The sequence below is a fragment of the Cygnus olor genome, chromosome 1, assembly GCF_009769625.2.
Source record: "Cygnus olor isolate bCygOlo1 chromosome 1, bCygOlo1.pri.v2, whole genome shotgun sequence".
Lineage (NCBI taxonomy): Eukaryota > Metazoa > Chordata > Aves > Anseriformes > Anatidae > Cygnus > Cygnus olor.
The window spans coordinates 74,399,552-74,418,880 of record NC_049169.1 but is presented as its reverse complement, the minus strand read 5'-3'; the positions used below and the strand labels follow the sequence as shown (position 1 = coordinate 74,418,880).

Sequence of the window (19,329 nt, the reverse complement as noted above, 5' to 3'; positions counted from 1 at the left end):
CAGTTTATTAAAACAATTAATCTGTTTTCCTTATTAGTCTCCATTGATTAAGGTAAGAATACTAGAACACGTGAACCTAAATAAATGTACGTAGTCTTTAAGTAGATATTTAAGGCCTATTATTTTTAGGGTTTTGACTTCAAATGTTCAGGAACACTACAATAAATTGCAGGAACACAAAAACAAACAAACAAAACCCCCACAGCTGTATTCTTAGGAAGGGTCGTTTCCTAAGAAGAGAATAGTAAAGTTATCCATAAATGACTGATGTAATAATTACAGGTCTTGTTTGGCAAAGCAAACTGGAGAGGTCCCACTTGACTGGAAGCTGACATTTGCCTTTTTTGAAAATTGGAATAGAAAGAAGACCCTGGTAACTACAGACCTGTCAGTCTTGTGATATATGGAGTAATAATTTGTGTCAAGAAGATAGTTGATGTTAATAAAGAAGGGGGAGATGTAGGAGTGTGGCCATGGGGGGTCAACAAGCCCCATGGTTGGTCATAACATCGGACTCTTAACGATGAGGCCATCAGGAATGTAGAGTTTAGAGGGAACAAAGAAGGGTGATTCAGGAGACGCCATGCCGTCTTGGGTTGCTTGTTCTCCAGCCGTTAAGGCATGGAAGTTGCTGGGGGTTTGCTGGTTGCCAGGCAAAGTTGTTTGACCAATGAAGAGTCAGTGGAACAGGACTGCTGTGGGGCGAATAGTATAAGAAGGGAGCCTGTCCTCAATATGGGATGCAACACGATATGATGAAGTTCTGTCATCAATAAAGTAGTAGCAGTTACTGATCCTAAAAGAACCCTGGTGTCCGTGTGGTCATTACACCACAAATGGCACCCGAACAGGGACCTGAAGAAAACAAACAGGGACATGAACAGCAGGAACAGGGACAGGCTAACAGAACAGGGACCAGGACAGGAACAGGGACATTGATCGCCTCATGAAGATAGGTTCGGCCAAACTCAGCAAACCGCTCAAAGAAGCTCGTATAGAAGGTTGCTGGAAATAGGCGCACCGGAGCTGGAAGGAAGCTCCAGCTGAGAGAAGCGGACCCGTGCACACAACTGCCCCTCGCTGGCTGAAGGTAAGCAGTTGCGCATTATGGGGAATCACACGTCCTTAGAAACAGAGACTGTCCTGGTAACCTTACAGCTTATTCAGACAGTTTATGATCCTGAAACATGGGACCAAATTGAGGTCAAGGTGTGGGACTCTGCTACTAGAGACGACGGGGTTGCGGTGGGATTGCTTGGCCCCTGGCGAGCAATCTCTGAGGCCTTAAAGAGCCATGTGCGACCACAATCAGAAACGTGTGGTTTGCCAGACAGTGAAGGAGCTGCGGGCTTGTCCACTGATCCACCTGCTACACCATTGGCCCTCCCCCGCCGCTACTGCCATCGCAGGCCTTTGCTGTTATGCCCCCTGGTGACCTGGATGTTCCTTTTGATCCAGGCCCTATAGGCCCTGAAAAGGAGCCGGATCTGTTTCCCTTAGATCCGGGAGGAATAGGATACATAAGGCCCGAAGGCCGAGTTGCTTAACAACTTAAAGCGAGACATATTGTACCCATGACTAGCCCTGGACTTATCCGGTGTTTGTAATCAAGAAAAGGAATGGAAAATGGAGACTTGTTATATGATCTGAGAAAAATTAATGAAGTCGTGGAAGATATGGGAGCACTTCAACCAGGATTACCAACTCCAACTATGCTCCCTAGTCATGGACATCAATAGTAACAGACTTAAAGGATTGTTTGTTAAACACTTGCCAGAATTCGGAAAACTTTGCCATGTTTATGTTTCATTTGATACCTTTTCTGATTGTACATTTGTATAAGCGTACTCGGGTTTCTTATGAATATGTAAAAGCAATGTTCTATATATTTAGAAAGTTCGATGGTTGTGTGTGCATGTTGGTAGAGCGTAGACTCTCTGCACACCCAGCGCTGTTTACTTGCCTTTTATAAATATTACTAAATTCAGATTGAATTGTATCTTCATTTATAACAGTCTCATTTCAGTGCCTGGTAAAATTATAGCAAAGATTTTTCTGGGAGTTGCTGAAAAACACCTGAAAGACAATACAGTTGTTGGTCACAGAAAACATGGGTTCATGAGGGGAAGGATCTGCTTAACGAACTTAATTTCCTTTTATGACAAGGTCACCCACCTAGTTGACCAAAGGAAGGCAGTTGATGTTTTTGGATTTCAGTAAAGCTTCTCACAGTATCCTTCTGGGCAAAATGTCTAGCATACAGCTAGGTAAATACATAGTATGAGTGGTGAACAACTGGCTGACGGGTCAGTCTCAAAGAGTTAGAGTAAATGGGGTTACATCAGGCTGGTGGACGGTCACTAGTGGGGTTCCACAGGGCTCCATTCTGGTACCAAGCAAATGGCATGAATCTGTGACAGATTAGGTTCAGGGTGGATATTAGGAGAAGGTTCTTCACCAATTGGTTGTCAGGCACTGGAACAGGCTCCCCAGGGAAGTGGTCACAGCACCAAGCCTGATGGAGTTCAAGAAGTGTTTGGACAACGCACTCAGACATGGTTTTATTTTAGGGTGGTCCTGTGTGGAACCAGGATTTGGATTCAGTGATCCTTGTGGGTCCCTTCCAACTCAAGATATTCTATGATTTAACGGCTGGAGAACGTGCAGTTTGAGACAGCAAGGTGTCTCCTGAAACACCCTTCTTTGTTCCTTCTAACTTATTTACATTCCTCCTGGCCTCATTGTCACCAGTCCGATGTTATCACCAACCACAGAGCTTGTCGACCCCCATGGCAACACTCCCACATCTCCCCCTTCTTTATTAACAAAGAAAGCACTATTAACACAAATTAAGACACAGAGAAAAACTATCAGGCATACTAATCCTATCTTTAACAAGCTTTGTAACCACATCCCTGGGAGAGGCATCACATCCCCTGAGTGCTGCCCAGCTGAGGGGCTCTGGCTGCCCCTTCAGCTCCTGGAGCCCCTGTTTGTGAGTCCTGCATGTGCCAGCGGGACCCTCCCATATGTTGTTTTTTGTTGAGCTGGAGTCCAAATCGCTGAGGAGAGTGCTGTGATCATGTTAAGGCAGATGAGACTGACAACACCCATCTTGGACTGGCTCCTGTTGAAACAGAAGCATAACCTCCACCCCAAGTTATTAGAGAGTAGGGCCCTTCCCATTGACTGGTGCTTAAATTTTTTACCATGACTTGTGCCCTTTCTTTAACTGAGTTTAAGGTATTATGATTAAAACATCTGTGAATCGGAGGACCTTCCTCTGTCCATCGATTAAAAAAATTAAGAACATAGCATGCTTTAGCTATCCTTTCCTGGGGGATCATACCCATACTACCCCTTTTTTGTTTTTGAAGCATAGCTGTTGTGGTTTAACCTGGCTGGCAGCTAAGCACCACACAGTCATTCGCTCCCCCTCCCTCTCTGGGATGGGGGAGAGAATCAGGAAAATGAAGCCTGTGGGCTGAGATAGAGACAGTTTATTAGGACAGAAAAGAAAAGAAAAATAATAATGATAATAGTACTACTACTAATAATGTGTACAAACAAGTGATGCACAATGCAGTTGCTCACCACCCATTGACCGATGCCCAGCCTATCCCTGACCCGGTCCCCCCACCCCAGCTAGCCACCCCTATATATTGTTCAGCATGATGTCAGATGGTATGGAGTACCCCTTTGGCCAGCTTGGGTCAGCTGTCCTGGGTCTGTCCCCTCCCAGCTCCCACTGCACCTCCAGCCAACCTGCTGGCAGGACAGAGCGAGTAGCTGAAAAGTCCTTGGCTTGGTGTAAGCACTGCTCTACAACAATTAAAACATCAGTGTGTTATCAACATCAACATTATTCTCACCCTAAATCCAAAACATAGCACCCTACCAGCTACTAGGAGGAAAACTAACTCTATCCTAGCTGAAACCAGGACAATAGCTTTTAGGGTACCATGGACCCATTTTTTTTTTTTTGCTTGACCCGTGGGAGAATGGGGTATACCCGTCAGATGTTGAATGCCACACTCTTGAAAAAAAGTGGGTTTCGTGGGCCAAATATCCTGGCCCATTATCTGTTTTAATTGTTTTTGGGATTCCTAATGTCACAAAAGCTGACAAAAGATGTTTACACACATCCTTTGCCCTTTCTTCTGCATGGACAGATGCAAAAACGCAGGCAGAAAAGGTATCAATTGAAACATAAACATAGCGAAGTTTTCCAAATTCTGGCAAATGTGTAATGTTGAAAAAACAATCCTTTAAGTTTATTACTATTCATGTCCATGACTGGGGGAGCATAGTTGGAGATGGCAATGCTGGTTGAAGTGCTCCCATATCTTCCATGACTTCATTAATTTTTCTCAAATCATGTAACAGTCTCCACTTTCCATTCCTTTTCTTGTTTATAAACACCAGTAAGTTTCAGGGGCGAGTTGTGGGTACAATATGTCTCACTTTAACTTGTTAAACAACTCGGCCTTCGGGCCCTATGTATGCTATTCCCCCTGGATCAAAGGGAAAGATCTGGCTCCTTTTCAGGGCCTATAGGGCCTGGATCAAAAGGAACATCCAGGTCACCAGGGGGCATAACAGCAAAGGCCTGCGATGGCAGTAGCGGCGGCGGGGGGGCGATGGTGTAGCAGGTGGATCAGTGGACAAGCCCGCAGCTCTCTCACTGTCTGGCAAACCACACGTTTCTGATTGTGGTCGCACATGGCTCTTTAAGGCCTCAGAGATTGTTTGCCAGGTGCCAAGCAATCCAGCCACAACCTTGTTGTTTTTAGTAGCAGAGTCCCACACCTTGACCCCAATTTGGTCCCATGTTTCAGGATTGTAAACTGTCTGATTCGTAATAAAGGGGTCATTCGTGGTAGCCCATACAAGCATTTGCTGCAAGGCTGCAGAGGGCACAGTTTTTCCCTGTTTTTTTGAGAATGAGCTGGAAAGTTCCCAGGACACTCTGTTACTGAGGCCATGTTCCCCATGGTGTGCAACTGCTTACCTTCAGTCAGTGAGAGGCAGTTGTGCGCGCGGGTATGCTTCTCTCAGCATGCTTCTTTCAACAATGCTTCTTTCAGCTTGAGTGCGCTTCCTTTCAGTGTGGAGTCCGCTTCTCTCAGCAGCAACCAGAAGTCGCTTCTTTCAGCTTGAGCTTCCTTTCAGTTGGGTATGCTTCCTTTCAGCTTGCTGGGTTCGACCAAACCTATCTTCGTGAGGTGATCAGTGTCCCTGTTCCTGTTCCGTTAGCCTGTCCCTGTTAGTTCATTTTTGGTTTTGTCCCTGTTCTGTTAGCTGGTCCCTGTTCGTTCATTTTTTTTTGGTCTCTGTTCATTTAGGGAGTCCCTGTTCAGGCACCATTTGTGATGAAATAACCACATGAACACCAGAGTAAGTTTAGGGATGGCAATGCTCCCACAGGTCTGAGATCAGGACCTGTCCTCCTCCTTAGGAGCTGCCTCCTGCAGGGTGACAAGGCCATTTCTTAATGCACTGTGCTGGCTAGAGCTCTCCCATGGGGACCTCGCTGGTGTGCCTCGCTGGGATCTGACCAGCTGAATTTTGGAGGGCAAGCTCTGGCAGATCCTAAATGCTTTTGGCAAGGAGAAGCACCTGTACTCCTCGGAGGGGATGCCTGTTCTTCATGTCTGTCCTTTCCTTATTCTTTTTTTCCTTCTCTTGTTCTCTTCCTATGATTTCTATTGTGTTGCTTCTTTCAGGAAGACATCCCCACAGTTGCTTGCAAAAGTCTCCTCAGCAATTAGGCTTTCAAACCATGCAAGCACCTAATTCAAATTCTTCCTCTCTATGAGCTCGAAGGGTGCGTGCACATGTGTGTGAAAAGATCTTGCTGCTATGTCTCAGGCTTCTAAAATCTCCCCAAAGAATAGCAGCCATTGTCAGTTTTTACACACTTTTTTTCCTTTTTTTCCTAGTCGATTAATATTATGATAAAGAATAGATGAAATTGACAGTTTTTACACACCTTTTTTTTCTTCCTACTTGATTAATATTATGATAAAGAATAGATCAAATTGTTACTTTGCAGGCTTCACAAACAAAATTGTGTCCATCTACTTGCCGTGGAAATAGATGTGTTTCTTGCATTACTCAATATTTTCTAGGATTATGACAAAGTGAACAGGACACAGTAAAATATGGAGAGATGAGTTTTGAGCCTAGAGATAATCAAATCAAGAGAACAGTTCTGTAGGCTGGAACATCCTCTCCCCCCATCTTCTCTGCCAGCTGGTGGTACTTTCTGTAATTTTAAAATAAAAACCCCACACTTCTATTTCATTGGCACTTTGATTTGAAAAAGGCATATCAGGGCACCTTTTGCCATTGACTATTCCCCTTAGTGCCTCCGGATGTCTAAACCCATTTCCTGTGGCATTCCATGACAACTGGAGTCCCCTAAGCCATTCTGTTCCACCCACCACCTAAAATTAAAAATTTTAAGGGCATTATGCACTGATGTTCTTTCTCAGGGTGTACTAATTTCACACACCTTGACAGGAAGTCAATGTAATAATATGAAATAACAGATAAATGTTAGAGGTGAAGGGAGGAGCTTGGTCAAAAGCTGATGAATTTTGTCTGGAGAACAACAGCTGGCTGCCTGGGTGAGAGCTGTCAGGTTTGGGGATCTAAAATCCTCCTGTCATGTAATTCTGGGGAATTGCAGTTGAGGTGCTTTATGCTCTCCCCTTCACTTATATCCCAAGCACCCATCAGGCTTTACTTCTTCTGGGGAGCTACAGCCCACACTGGGCTCTTCCTCATGTTGTGGGGAGGAAGGGCTCCACAGCAGTTTTATGGTTTAGTTTTTCTTGTGAAATGGAGCCCAACTGTGGAGTTGTGCCCATGATGGAAAGATGGAAATTTGAAATATAAGAACTCAAATGTCTGTGGTGTACTGCAAATACTTTCCCTTCTCCATTGTTCATCTTTCCCCCGACTCCCTCGCCTCCTTTTTGTGTTTAAGACCATTTTTCCCATAGGGGAAGTATTTTATTTTAATGATGAATATCAACCATCACATTCAATCATCCCTTTCCTTCCAGGACAGTACAGGGCGTTGATGGGTGCAAGGTTGTCCCTGAGCGTGGTTACCTTTCTGAAAGACTTGTTGCATAGCCAATTGCCAGCCCCAGGCTAGAGAACATGATAAATATTTTAGAATCTGTATCACTCAATCACAGAATCACAGAATCGTCTAGGTTGGAAGAGACCTCCAAGATCACCCAGACCAACCTCTGACCTAATACTAACAAGTCCTCCACCAAACCAGATCACTAAGCTCAACATCTAAACGTCTCTTAAAGACCTCCAGGGATGGTGATTCAACCACTTCCCTGGGCAGCCCTAACAACCCTTTCAGTAAAGAAATTCCTCCTAATATCCAACCTAAACCTCCCCTGGCACAACTTTAGCCCATTCCCCCTCGTCCTGTCACCAGACACGTGGGAGAATATACAAACCCCCCACCTTGCTACAGCCTCCTTTAAGGTATCTATAGAGAGCAATAAGGTCACCCCTGAGCCTCCTCGTCTCCAGGCTAAACAACCCCAGCTCCCTCAGCCGCTCCTCATAAGACTTGTTCTCCAGACCCCACACCAGCCTCGTCGCCCTTCTCTGGACTCTCTCGAGCACCTCCATGTCCTTCTTGTAGTGAGGGGCCCAAAACTGAACACAGTACTGGAGGTGCGGCCTCACCAGAGCCGAGCACAGGGGGACAATCACCTCCCTAGACCTGCTGGCCACGCTGCTTCTTATACAAGCCAGGATGCTGTTGGCCTTCTTGGCCACCTGAGCACACTGCTGGCTCATATTCAGCCGACTACCAACCAGTACTCCCAGGTCCTTCTCTGCCAGGCAGCTTTCCAACCACTCATCTCCCAGCCTGTAGCTCTGCTTGGGGTTGTTACCTCCCAGGTGCAGGACCTGGCACTTGGCCTTGTTGAACTTCATACAGTTGACCTCAGCCCATCAGTCCAGCCTATCCAGATCTTCCTGCAGGGCCTTCCTACCCTTGAGCAGATCGACACACGCACCTAACTTGGTGTCATCTGCAAACTTACTGAGGTTGCACTCAATCCCCTCATCCAGATCATCGATAAAGATATTGAAGGGGACTGGCCCCAGTACTGAGCCCTGGGGGACTCCACTAGTGACCGGCCTCCAACTGGATTTGACTCCATTCACCATGACTCTTTGGGCCCAGCTATCAAGCCAGTGTATGCACAGCACCAGCCTGGCTTTTAGAGACAAAAGCTAGGAAAAATAAAATGTGTAGAGTTGAAAGACCGCAAGTTCTTAGCATGAATGTTTTTCCTAGAAATAGTGTTGCAAATATATTATATGACCTTAAATAAAATCTAAAGTAATCTAAAGAAATCTAAAGAAATGTGTTTCTAGTGCAATTTCACCTCTAGAAAAGAGGTGTCATAGAAAAGAGTTTAGATAATTTGGACCACATTAAGTTATGATGCAGTTATAGGAATATCAAGAAGTCTTAGTGAAACTAGGTCTATATATTTTGTCAGGTTATTCTGCAGACACACCAACTAAAGTCATGCAAAAAATGAATAAACCTCAAATCACAGCCTCCTTCTAGCATCTGACTTCTCTGTGTGTTCTTTCTCCTTCATATTTCAATACTTGGGCATTCTGACTCCTTGCCCCCCAAATTTTCTTTCATCTTGTGGCCCCCTTGTGCTGCTTGCCTGGGTGGTCAAGCAGCTGCCTTTTTGCAGTGCTTACTCCTTCCCCTCTCCGTGTTCATTGCTTCGTGTCACTGGGAAGGTAGAGAAGTCACATTTGCAATGCAAAAAAGCTGTGAAAAATTTCTGGGAACACCAGCTACCTGCTGTGTATAAGAATTTAAAATGTTTCTCAGTGGTATGCAAGAATAATTCCTTTGTCCTTCTTCCAACATTAAAAAAAAAAAAAAAAAAAAGGATGTCATAGAGTTTTGACTGAACCAGTATGTTAGGGATGCAGATCACATATCCAGATCACACTAATGAGCTAATTTTCCATCCTCATTTTACCTTCTGATTCAAGGCAGCGAGCATGTGTGCGTGTGTGTACTTTCCCTGGATGTGCTCTCTTTGTGGCAGGAAGATGTTGAATAAGGATGTTTTGAAAAATTCTGAATGTTTGAGAACCCCAGCAGATTGGAATCCTCTTATGCAGTTGTACACCAGGACTTTTTGTGTGTAGGATATCTGGATGCTGTGAGACAGGGAACAAGATAAAGGATGGTGATTCCTAGGTCTTAGCTAGCACAATTATATGTTAACGACCCAAAGATAAGGGAACAAAAGACTGTATGAGTAGATAATGGAACCAGAAAGAATTGGCTTGACTGCTAAGACTGTCAAAGACAGGAAAGGCCAGAAGATAAGCAGCGAGGAAGACTTCTGGCCTTCAACAAAAGACCACCAGAGTATGCCAGAAGACCGACCACCCAAGGATGCCAGTACGCATACAAATAGAGACGGAACCTATGTTAATGATTCATTGGAGACCTGATGAATATACAAGAGACTTATGGGAAATTAAATGAATATGCATTTGTCCCACTAATATAAGCACACTGCCCGTACCCGTTGGTGCGCAAGTTAGGTGGAGCTATCCCCCTTGCGCCCGGCGTGTACACGCGCCGAATAAACATACCTACTTTACAACTTTACAGGTTGTGGAGTCTGTTTTCTGCAAGTCAGCTGGTCTCCCACTGGTGGGAATGTATCTTCTGCTGTATTGTTACGTGTAGTAGTGTAACTTCTATAAGTGTCAGGTTTGCAGTGTGCAAGTAGAGTTAGGTATGCGTAGAATGTACCTCAAGAGCTGACACCTCTTGTTTACTGTACACTCTGCAGATTTTTTGCATGTTTACTGTGCGAGAAATCTTTTAATGACAAGGGACTTTATCAATATCAAACAGTGATACCAGGATGGGTATCTCCAAGGCAAAGCTTTCAGGTTGTTACTGGGACAACTACAGCACAGACAAGAGGAATATAGCTCTCACACTAAGACTCCTCCCAGTTAGAGTGTCTTAGGTAAGAGAAATCTAAGCATGTAATTTCTGTACCCAACCATGTGTAAAGCTTGTGTCCTTACAGAGTTTGAAGAGCCACAAGTTTAATCTTAGTGCTTTCTTAACCCTTAGAGTTACTCATGAGATCACCAGCGGAGATATGCTTTGAAACGTATTTTGGTCCCCCTGAGGGTATAGAGTCTGTAAGGAAGGGCAACAAAGTCTACATGGAAAGGGATTTTCCAGGATCTTGGACATGAAGCCAAAAGGGCAAGAATTGTTGATAAAATTTCTTACAGGGGATCCCCACTGTGGAAGTGTTGTCTCTGGCTCATTGCTAAGTTTAGAAACCACATAAAACATGTACCATGCACTTTATATAGAGCAGATGGTACAACAGACTCTACTGGTTGCAGTGTGTCAAATAACAGATTGTCTAAAAAAGTTTGCTTGCTTTTGGCAGACAATTTAATTCAGCTCATAGTATGTTACTGAAGTTCATTTTGCATCTCTGCAAAAGTAGGCAGCTAACACATTTTATGTCATCTGCTATACCCAAAGTTTCTTAAATAATAAAAATGTTAGAAGTTGTGCTCTTGAATGGAGGTAGGGGAAGGAGTCTTGAGTGTGTGAGTAGAAAAAACAATCCGAAATCCATGAAAATGATTCACTTTCCAAAGCCTCAGTCTCTTTCCAGTTGGTACAAAACTGTATTTTCATTACCTTTTTTTATACTTTTTGAAATAATTCCTCCCTTCTGTTTTGGAATGGGAGCAACATAAAACACCTCAGAATTTATTGCAAAAAATACAGTTTCTACAAACTCGTCATGTCCGTGCAGGATGGTATATTAGATTTAGTACCAGGTATGATCAAAAACATTCAGTAAACCATGTTAAGAGCTAAGCACACATGGATCTTAAACCAATATTAAAGAAATCTTTGTGTACAGCTTGATCATACTGAGCATGAATGATCACATTTCTAAGGGATCTTAGGACAAACTAGTTTCTTCGGGTCCTTCTGTGTGTATCATTGCATGTTTTTCTCTTCTCTGAAAGAGTTTCTTGAAAACACCATAATGTAATCCAAACAAAAGTACTTAGTTGAGCTGGCTGTCACCTGGACTGGTCTGATATATCCAGCAAGCACGCTCAGTTGTTCTGGCTCTTGTAATCTTCTTTTAGCTTTGTCAGATGGGTGACAATATGTAGCTGCTGTCAAGTTACGTGCTTGTCCTGGAGCTGAGCTAATATATTGAACATCCCAAAGACCAGGTCACAGTAATGGCAGGCCAGACACAGTCTGCTTTAATGTCAACTTACACCTGCTACTAAGGGCCTCATCTTGTACTGCTTCTGCTGGCCAGAGCCTGAGAAAGGTGTCTCAGGTCTGAATCTTTGCCATGGTCCTACCTTATATAAGCTGACTTTTACATAATGTGGTTGAGACCACGTTGTTTAGGGAAATGATTGCGGACAACCAGTACTTCCAAAGAAAGTTTTTAACTGATTTGTAATCACATATGGCAAAATCCATCAGCAAATGAATTTATTTAGTGTGCTAGGAAATTCTCTATTCTCTGACTTCTCACAATCTTGCTCCATGTGAGTATATTCCTATAGAAACTGCATATGAAATGGTGCCAGCACATAAAAGCAGTAATTCACAGTCAGCTTTGCACAGGAGTTAAGTGACCTTGCAATATTCAAGGCAGAAGAGAAGAAAGTCTCTCAGATGAGACCATGTGCAAGAAGAGATGGAGTATACACTGGAGCATGCTATGCCTTCTGTTCTCCTCCCTCTGCCCTGGGGAAGAATTGACATTGTGCAAAACTTGTACTTTTTGGGTCCTGTGAATGCTTTTTTCCAAGACACCCACCATTGACTTAATTCTAAGTTCAGTGGGAGTAGAGCCAAATTTAGAAGACTTTAGAAAATTCTTTTCGAAATATACAGTCTGCCATTCATAGGGATGTTGTCTGGATGTCTTCCAGAGCAGCTCCCAGGCCAAACAGGACTGTCACTGAGTGCTTGTGAGAGTGACAGACACCATCTGTTAGACACAAATGGAAGCAAACGTAGGATGAGTGGGGGAACCTGGGTGCTTACCTGCTATGGGGGGAGCTACTAGCGTGGGTGCTGAAGGTGATTCCACCTCCTACTCGCAACTTTCCTCTGGAACAAAATATGTTATAAAATTTGCAGCTCTAGAAAATCCATTTGTTGCTGGCTTGGAGCCAGTCAAATCAAGAAACACTCATTTGCAATACTAGTAGCAGCATGAAATGTTCACTTCAATTTTACTCAAAAGCTATTTTTGATTGACTGCAGACATTTGTGCTGACTTTTCTGCTGCAGCCTATTCACATACTTAGCCACATTTGCATGTAGCAAAGGGTATTTGGGCATGAACAAGGGTATTTCCTTACTTTCTGATATCTCAGATTTCCTCTCATCTGAGTGCAGAAGCAAATCCAGTATTAGTGGTTTAAGAACTAATTGTCTATCAGGCAGCTGAAGCAAACAGTTTATAGAAATCCTGTTTGCATTATCTTTGGAGAAATGACTGTAGACAACCAGTACTTCCAAAGGAAGCGGGGTGGGTTTTTAACTGATTGGTAATCATACATGGCAAAATCCTGCAGCAAATAGCCTTTCTTAGTGTACTGGAAAATTAACTAATAGCTGGAGGTATGTTCCTCTCCAAAAGTTTTCTTTCTGTGATTTGACAGCTCTAGTAAGCCAATAGCTGCTAGTCTAATTTCATACCTGTCTGTCTGTGAGGATGGATTTTAATGGATGCTTTTAGTGGTTGCTGCCCTCTAATGAGGAATTTTATTTTTTTTAAGGAAGGTGCTTTGCAAGCTGGATTGTTTTGTAGTGAGTGACATACTGGAGAAGACACCTGATGTCTCCGGATGAGGTGGTCCCCCTGCCCAACTCCAGGGGTGGTGGTGAGGTCTCTGAAGGTGGTGAGCACGAGGCGTGAAGGTGGTGAGCAGCCCTCAGACAGCCTCCTCTAGGCTGGGTGCAGCTCACCTGGCCCCTTGCCAGGCTGGTGGTGGTGGGGAAAACCCATGAAAAGGGATTTTCCTCTCTGCTGAGCTGGTTTGATGCGTCTCTAGCAGATGAGCGCATGGAAGAAGGTGTGCTTTTGGGCATGCGGGGAGCACGTCCCTTTGGCTCTGTGATGCCCAAAACCTTGAAACCCATGACGGGGGAGGCAGCCCTGTTGCCACCTTCCTCACACTAGCAGACTTGCTTCTAACTGGGAGCATCTGCTCACGAAGGCATGTGATTAATGTTGTTGGGTCTGCTTGCAGGAAAAGCGCCTCACTCAGCCAACCACACTGCAACACCTGCCTACGCCAGAGGAACAGCTTCACCACCTTGGAGACCTGGAATGAAACCCCTGCAGCTCCCTCCTTCTCCTGCTCTCCTGAAACTGCTCTTAGAGTTATTGCTTCTTGTTTTCTACCTTTTTGTTTTGCTTATTTTTAATTCAGACTTGTAGACGAGCTTTGTTTTGCTTTGCAGCAAGTGATGGCCGAAGCGTGGCGAAGTGCAGTGTGCCCACACAGACTGCACTTCTGGGGAGTAGGCCTGGTGGGGTTTGTCTGGGAGGGATGGGAGTTTTCCTAGGACTCTGTATGGGAAAATATCTACCAGCTTTGGAGTCTCAATTGGCACACACACAAACAGGTCAGATAACTTTTAATCTTATTTTAGGTTTTGTTAATTTTAAAATGTTCTTTCCTCAGGTATCTGTAGTATGTGACATTGTGTATGACTATGTGTATGTGTGATAATGCTTTAGCGTGCTTTCTTCATGCTAAATTCTCTCTGAAATCCCATTTCAAAGTGCCTAACTGTGAATAATGTGCCTAAATTGTGAATAATGCAGTAAAAAAGAAATTTCAGTAATCATTTTCAGCTGTGTGAGGTGAGAATCCAAACGCATGCAAAATTAAAGAATATTTCCTGAGGGTGGGGGAAAAATACCAAGTTCTCTGTAACAATTATATTAACTTGCAAATCCATGTACCTCCATACCTCCATAATTACAAGTCAAGGCAAATATGCCCTTTTTCCTTGAAAAGAAGAAAAAAGTACTAATGTAAAATGATGTCTTTAACAGAGTTGCTTTATAGTGGCGCTGTGTTAGACATTAGAGGACAGCTATATTTGGGTAAAATCTCCTTCTACCCATCAATGATGAGAGAGTGGCTTGTGCACTGGTGCATGAAATATCATGAATCTTTCAAAGCAAACATTGGTTGCATATGAAAACAACCCCCTGCACATGAGAAATGAAGATGGCCCAACTACATATAATAAAGACAAAAGCAGAAGGCTCTGCAACCTGCTGAGATAAATATTTTCCAGCCTGGGAAATTCATAAGTCTGGAAATACTGTGAGGTCTAAGAAAGCCAATTGAGGCAGTTACTATATGAAAATTATTTTTAAGGCACAGCGGCCACACTTCATGCCTTTCTTCTGTTTCTTCTTTCTTCACCCAGTGTCTGAGATATATTCTTGATAATTACCATGGAGAGAGCCATTGTGATGGTGTTACTTTTGTATTCTCTTTTTTTCTTTTTCTTTTTTGTTTTTGTTTTTGTTTTAAAGCCTTTGAAGTAGTGATTGATTTTTATTTATTTTTTTAAACCTTCAGTCACTGCCTGAAGTAGGTGGGAGGTATGCGAGAGCAAATCTCAGATAATGGGCCTAGAAAACATGATAGTATTAGCAACTTGTTCCCAGTAATTCCTATTGAAATTTCTGAGCTTATCTGCTTTTCAAAGGGTATTTCACTGGCTTGCTATCTTAAAATAAATAAATAAATAAATTCTAATGACATTATGAAGTTATTTGTGTGAGATTTTTTTTCCCCACTTTTTTTTTTCCCCCTCCACTTCGATTTTTGCATCTAATTTTACATCATGTCAATAAATACACTAGGATGAAGAATCTGGCTACAGACTTATTTATTTATTTTGCCTGGCTTTGACTTGTTCTTCCCTCTCCACTACTGTCTGCAGACTGGAGGCAGGGGAAAAAAGACAAGTGGGGATGTGAAAAGAGGGGTATCTGACAGTGGTGCTGTAGTCCTGAGCTCTCACAGAGCTGATGGGGGGCTGGAAAGGGGCGCCTTGCCTCCTTTGTGCCTCTGCCAGTGTTTGAGATGGAGAATCCTTCCTCCTTCAGAGGTGTTTCAACCCCAGGTGCTGTGACACCACTAGAACAAGAGTTTCTATTCCTCTGCTATCATCCTGGCTCTCTTTACATTTATTTGCTTGGGGAAAATGGGCTTGGTAAATGAAACAGCTTTATAAATACCTGAAGACAGTTAATCGTGAAAGAGAATGGTTAAGGCAGACAATGGTAGCTTGCAGCTTTTGTAAGAAAGTCTTTACAGATGAAAGGTTGACAGATGAAAGGTTGTTTCTTGTTGGTATTGTACAGCTAAGATTTAAAACACTGAAACAAAACTCCATGTTTTTTTCGCACTCACATGGGGGAGTGAATTAACAGGGAAATACTCCATAAATCAAGGAGAGCATTGGTGAATGCTTAGTTTTTTGTAGACCAATGACCCAGCTTGATATGCTTAGTGCAAGCTAAGGATGCTAGATTTAATCTCAGTATGATAATTCAGGCTTCCCAGTACTGGAATCCACTGTGTGCTATAGGTGCTAGAACATGATGAGATGCTGTGAAGATCACCTGAGAATTTCTGCGTCCATTTTTAAATGACAGTCCTCAGGTAGAGACATAAAATGCTATGATGGAAGGATTTAGGGGTACCTAAATTTTTTGCTCATACCTGTATGAGGCATAGGATCCAGTCTTAGGTGCTTGAGCTTAGCCCTGGAGCTGTGCATACACAGCTCTGTGCAAGGCCACCAAGTGAAATTCATCCTGGCTTGTGGTGCTGTGTACATGAAGTGAGGCATGAGACATCCTACAGTTTAAGCTGAGTGTATTCACAAGTATATTCATTACGTATATGGCACTGCTGTTCTGTACAGGCAGATTGTGTCTTGGTACCTAGACCTAATATTCTGCTACCTGTCAATTTGTGCCTTGGATCAGCGGCAGGTGGTTTGAATAGAATTGGTTAGTTTTAAGACTTATCCCTAGTTTTTGGGTGGTGTGTGTGCTGTTATTATTTTCCCCAAATATATATTTTTCAGACTGCTGGAAGATGCTCTGCTGACTTTTCTTCTCTAGATTTGAAGGAGAGAGATAGTTCTGCTGGAGAATGTTTTGCACTTTATTACCCAGGAAGGAGAGAGGCACTTGTAGTTTAATGGAGATTGTGTTACTTAAAGACTCCCAGTGGTACTCACTGCCTTGAGGTGGACTCTGCTTTTAGTAGTTCTTGACAGTAACCAGCTATCTCATTAAAAAAGAATTTAACCATGTCAGCCAGGGGTTGCCAAAGCATGGTTGTCTGGTGTGGTTCACATCCTGCAAGAATGTTTCCGCTACGTTAACTGTATAGGAACTGGCTGACTGTGGTTCCTGGCCTTTTTGCCATGAGGTCCAAATGGCATCAGCATTGATATGGCTTTCCTCTGCAAAACTCTAGTCAGCTAAAATAGACAGAATCCTCTTAAAATGATGCTGCACTTTTGAGAAGGAAATGCATGTTAAAGTGATTTCCTTCACTCCAGTTCTGGCCCTGCACCGATATGAGGGCAGCACCTGACACTCCATAGAACGCACCTGGGGCCTTGCTGATTGCCATTGATTTCTTTCTGAGAGGTGCTTGGGTTGTGCCATTGCCCTGAAGAATAAAAATACTGCAATAGGCAGATAAGCACGGGCTTCATGTTTCATGACAGGAAAGTGCCAGGGTCTCTGCAAAGGAAAGAAACAGATGAACTTCAACCACAATAAAAGCAGCATAGCAGATATTGATCTAGCAGCCCTCCTCAGATGTGCCTTCAGGTTGTTTTTTTTCCAGGCTGGCCAAAGCCTAAAAACCTCTCCCGGAGCTCCTTTAGAAAGCAGTGATGAGTAATGCCGTGTGCCTTTTATGCCTTATTTCCTTATTGCCATGTAGGACTGAGGTGTAAGAGATGATAATGCCACACAGTGAACTTGAGCCATGTCAGCTGCACGAGTGCCACTCTTCATGAACACAGGTAAGCTTAATGCAGATATACTTATGTAGCACGGAGTAGAAACAAATGTTAGACATGCAGGAGATGAGCATCTATTACCTGGTTAGTGGTGTGCTGTTGGCCCAAGGACTGCTGTGCTGGGAAGCAAATGATTGTAGTTAGGAAACGATTTCTGCTCACAGCTCCTTTCTGCTTGCTAAAGCCGTACTTTAGGGGCAGCACTTTAATGACTGAATGTGTTTTTTATCAACAAGTGAATTATCAGAATGGTCTGTAATGCATCCCCACTGGAGTAGGGTGATCAGTGAGCACAAAATGCCCATGTGAGTCAAAACAAAGCAGTGCGCCACAGCTAGACAGGGACAGCTGATGGTGAGGAGTGACTCCATCAAGTGAACATGCTGATAAGGAAGCCTAAGGAAGATGCAGTCTGACTTCTGACTGCTCAGTTTATTTGCATTAGCCTTTATGATGTTTGCTTGACTTACCTTATTAAAGAGCAGCAGAAAAAGCAATTTCACTATTAATGCCTATTTCAGAGTCAGGTTCCCAAGGCCATGTGGACAAAACATGGAACATGGCTTATTAACTTGCTGGATAGAAGGTGAACCAAAATTGAGAATGAGTTACCTCCAGCAAGGGATTACAGAATCGGTTCTTTTGGCGTATTTTGCTGCCAGAAGACTTCTGGGGCCTCAAAGAACTCCCCCCACTAGTTCAAGTCCTCCATGTGGAATGAGAATGACCTCAGTGATGCTCTCCTTTCCCTGGGGCCTGTGGCAGCTATGGAGAGTAGGTTTCTCCTGGCATAGTACGAGGTCAATTTTTACAGTGAGTCCCTGCCATACCGTGGCAGTCACTGAGGTGAACATCACTGCTCCCATTGGCTCTGCAGAGGTTTTGATGGCTCATTGCCATATGCATTTTCCTCTTCTGTTACAAGTGTGTTCATGTGACCCATTTCCTGTCCTTGTTCTCAGTATCCAAATGGCAAGTGTGCAGGACTCCCTGCAGTGGCTAACCACTGCCAAGCTCTGTTTCATCATTTATGTTTGTTAAGTAATTCCCACACACAAACACTTTACATAACAAATTCCACTTTTCTGAGGCCATAAAGTGCTTCATTAATGTCAGTTAATTGGTCTGCACAGTTTTTTCATAATGTAGTCCATGAATATTATTCCCATGTTATTTATTAGCAACCTGTTGAAGACACAATATTGTTGTACCTACATCCAAGTTATGCTGATTTTGTACCCTACCTATCTTTTTTTTTCTTTTTTTTTTAACTAGAGATGCCCCAAACACCTACCTTCTACTCACTGAACTTATTACAGGGCTTTTCTCTGCTGAAAGTGGCCTGCATAGAGGACTTCACAATATAATAAATTCACACACACACTACACTTTGCAGTTTTTCACTGCCTGTCTTCAGTGTTACTTTACATGCTGTTTAGTTTTTCCTGGGCCTAACACATTTAGCTAGCTTTTTTTTTCTTAAGAAACAAGTTCAGTCTTCTCAATTGCTCCAAAACTTGGTCACTGTAATTTCATTCCTGCTTCACGGGAGACTTTATACTTCAAATGAGACTCTACGAGGGGACGAGATACAAAATATGTATAATAAAGAATAATGAAAGGTAATTGGAAAGAATAATGAAAGGTAATTGGACATATTAAATTACATAATTGGGCAAGAGTTGCTCTGAACGCCTGATAGAATGGTCATCTGTTGCTTGTTGCTGTACAGATCCAAGGGATCTGCAAGTATCGTGTTGAGTATTCATGTGTTACACCCACTGATACCCATGAGAGGGTCTTGGGTTGTGTAATGGGAGACAAATAGCCCTTCATGGTACACAAGGTGTTTGGGTGAGTAGGATCTGCAAATGAGCGTGGTAGAGACTTTGCACAGCGGGAGAGAAATTAAAATTCTGCATGTGCTACTGTCACCTGCCAACCCATTGAAAAGAACCCATACATGACAGGGAAATAACTGGGAGTTTTAAAATGAAAGGGGAAAAATGTTTTAGGGGAATGTTTTCATGAAGGATGAAATTTTGAGATTGAGTATTTAATTATGAAATTACAGATGATTCAGCTGGAAATGGGATTTTGAGGCGGATTGCTACAAGATA

At 43.2% G+C, this 19,329-nt stretch overlaps 1 long non-coding RNA gene across 1 annotated transcript in view; it reads right to left on the bottom strand.

The window, feature by feature from the left end:
• The window catches only part of LOC121073986, a 110,230-nt gene extending 107,687 nt beyond the window's left edge, over positions 1-2,543 (bottom strand). The window contains exon 1 of the long non-coding RNA XR_005822042.1: positions 1,437-2,543. This is a non-coding gene — a long non-coding RNA (uncharacterized LOC121073986). The remainder of the gene's footprint in view (positions 1-1,436) is intronic.
• Between the last annotated feature and the right edge of the window lie 16,786 nt (positions 2,544-19,329).